Here is a 3411-nt window from a genome sequence, read left to right as displayed (position 1 = left end):
AGACACGCACACCGGATGCACACAGCTCGCGAGCGGAGCAGCTCAACACTCTCTCAAGCCCAGACACGCGTCTTCTCTACTACAACTCCTCAGCCACCCTTGCTCCCCCACTGCTCGACTCAGCACTTCCTGCCCGGCGGCCCGGCGGCCCCGGGCCCCCTCCTGTCTCTCTTGTCCCAACAAGTAGAGTTGCACCATGCTGAGCTAACATTGCATCATGCTACAAGTTCATCACATTACACATACAATCATTCACATACAGCACATTCGTAACACTATCTCCCCCTTCAGAAGGCAGTCGACCCGGCTGCCCCAACATTCAACAAACAGAACATGAAATTAATCAAACTAATCAGTCCCCTGGGACATCACTAAAGTCTCTTAACCATCGCGGCCGACGCCTCTCTCGCCGAGGGCGCCGCTGGGATGCGGGCGGCGGCAGGCAGGTGGTGGCACCCAGAGCCGCGTCGTCGGCCCCAAGTACTTGCTCAGGGTCGTCACTGACATCTGCCGCTTCGCCCGCTCCGCCCATGTTCTCGTTCGCCCCTTGGTCAACCTCCGACACGTCCTCGTCGCTGCTGCTGGGGCCTACGTCCTCTCCTTCCTCGCCGTGGCCCCAGGAGTAGCGCCCTGGACCGTGGTAACGCCACAGCCGGTCCACGTGGACAACAGACGGGCGCTTTCGTCCCCGTCGAATCCGGTAGGTGACGTCAGAGAGGGCTGCCACCACCGTGTACGGCCCCTCCCAGGGGCTCTGTAGCTTCGGCGAGAGCCCTCGTTTACGGCGTGGGTTATGCAGCCACACTCTGTCACCCACGGAGTACCTCACGTCCCTCATGCGCCGGTCGTATGTCTCCTTCATGGCCTGGCCTGCCACCTTGAGCTTGCCCCGTACGCGTCGGTGCACCTCAGCCAGGCTTTCCTGCAGTGCCGCTGCGAAGCCAGAGGTGACGGTGGGCAAGCTCACGTCGGGGGGCCGCCCCGTGGCCAAATCCACCGGTAGCCTTAGCTCCCGGCCGAACATAAGGCGGGCGGGCGTGTAGTCCGTTGCCTCATGCACAGCGGACCGGTACGCCATCAACATAGCGGGCAGCTTGACGTCCCAGTCTTCTTGGCCTTCCCCGCAATACTTGGCCAGCTGTTGCGCAAGGGTCCGATTGAAGCGCTCCACCATGCCGTCAGACTGCGGATGGAGGGGCGTCGTCCGGGTCTTGCGCACCCCCAACAGCTCGCAACACTCCCGGAACACTCGGGACTCAAACTCACGGCCTTGGTCAGAGTGCAGTTCCGCGGGTACGCAAACCGGGTAAAGAATTCATTCACCAGCACGCCCGCCACGGTCTCGGCCTCGTGGTTAGGGAGTGCATACGCCTCGGGCCACTTGGTGAAATAGTCCATCACCACACAGATGTACCGGTTACCCCGTGGCGTGAGAGGCAGCGGGCCGGCAATGTCCACGGCCACCCGCTCCATGGGCGCCCCAACGCAGTACACCTGTAACGGAGCTCGGTTTCTCTTGGCGGGGCCCTTCTTTGCACTGCACACGTCACACGCTCTACACCACTCGGACACGTCACTTCGCATTCCCACCCAGTAGAAGCGTTGACGGAGACGGCACAGGGTCTTTTTCTCGCCCAAGTGGCCACTGGTAAGCCCGGCATGTAACTCCCTCAGCACCTCAGCGCGCAAGGCTCGGGGCACTAATACAACCCACGCGTCACCACCCACGCCGCTCAACGCCTCCCAGCGCTTTACTAACACACCTCTCTCGTCTACTCGCAAAGTTTCCCACTGATCTACTAGGCACTTGGTGGCGGGGCTCTCCACCGCCACTGCCTCCCAGCCGGGGCGCTCCCCGCCAGCCTCGAGCCACTGGATGATGGGAGCGAGATCAGCGTCCTCACGCTGCGCCTTACGCCACTTGTCATCCCCCTCAGCGACGCCCGCTAGCACCTGCAGGCGGAGGCACAGAGGGTCAGAGTCCTTCTGGGCACAGTGTGAGCAGCCAGCCTCACACGGGCGTCGACTCAGACTGTCAGCGTTGCTGTGGACACGACCCGGGCGGTGGACGATGCGATAGTTATACTGCTCGAGACGCCCCAACCACCTCGCCAGCTGACCCTCCGGCGCCTTCAGCGTCTTCAACCACTGCAGGGCAGCGTGGTCGGTCCGGACGGTGAACTCAGCGCCGTATAGGTACGGGTGGAAGTGCTCGAGACTCTTCACCACCGCCAGCAGCTCCTTCCTCGTCACGCAGTAGTTGCGCTCAGGTCTACTGAACTTGGCGCTGTAGTAGGCCACGACGTGCTCCTTTCCGTCCTTCACCTGTGACAGGACCGCCCCGACGCCCTCGGCACTGGCGTCGGTGTCCAACAGGTAGGGAAGCTTCGGGTCCGGGTAAGGCAGGACCGGTGCCTCCACCAGTGCCTTCTTCAGGCCGTCGAACGCGGCCTGGCACTCCTCGTCCCACAGGAAGCACGCCCTTTCCTGGTGAGCCGGTGGAGAGGGGCTGCCACGCTGGCGAAGTCCTGCACGAAGCGGCGGTAGTACGTGCACAGGCCCAGGTAACTCTAACTTCCGCCACATTGGTGGGAACGGGCCACTTCTCCACCACTGCCACCTTCTGCGGGTCGGTGCACACGCCGTCCCGACTGACGACATGCCCCAGGAACGGTACCTCGTGCTGGAAGAGCGAACACTTTTGGGGCTGAGCTTGAGGTTGGCCTTCCTCAGCCGCTGTAGTACCTCCTCCAGCCGCTCCAGCTCCTCCTCGAAGGTGCTCCGAAGACGATGACGTCATCGATGTAGACGAGCGCTGTCTTCCACTGCAGGCCCTCAACACCCTCTCCATCAGGCGCTCAGAAACAGCCAGGGGCGTTGCAGAGACCAAAGGGCATGACGTTGAACTGCCACAAACCCTGCCCGAAAGAAAGCGGTCTTCGGCTTATCCTCCTCTGCCATCTCCACCTGGTGGTAACCCGACTTCAGGTCGAGGGTGGAGAACCACCTGGCCCCACCAGTGCGTCGAGCGTGTCGTCGATCCTAGGCAGGGGTAAGAGTCCTGACAGTCACATCATTCAGCGCCCGGTAGTCCACACAGAAGCGCTGCGTGCCGTCCTTCTTCTTAACCAGGACTACCGCTGAGGACCAGGACTGTCTGAACGCTCAATCATCCACTGAGCCCCCAGCTTGTTGACAGTGCGCTGCATTTCCTCCCGCCTGGCTGGTGCAATACGTCGGGGCGGGCTCTTGATGGGCACACTATTTCCCGTGTTGATGCTATGCTTCACCAACCCCGTGCGGCCCAGATCCAAGTCACCCCTGCTGAACACGTCCGCGTACTGGGCCAGGGTGTGGCGCATCTTCTCCGTCTGCGCCTCCGTCAGGTTAGCGGCGCTCCGGTGCGCCAAA

The sequence above is a fragment of the Eriocheir sinensis genome, unplaced genomic scaffold (assembly GCF_024679095.1).
Source record: "Eriocheir sinensis breed Jianghai 21 unplaced genomic scaffold, ASM2467909v1 Scaffold875, whole genome shotgun sequence".
Lineage (NCBI taxonomy): Eukaryota > Metazoa > Arthropoda > Malacostraca > Decapoda > Varunidae > Eriocheir > Eriocheir sinensis.
Note: the sequence above shows the minus strand (reverse complement) of the source record.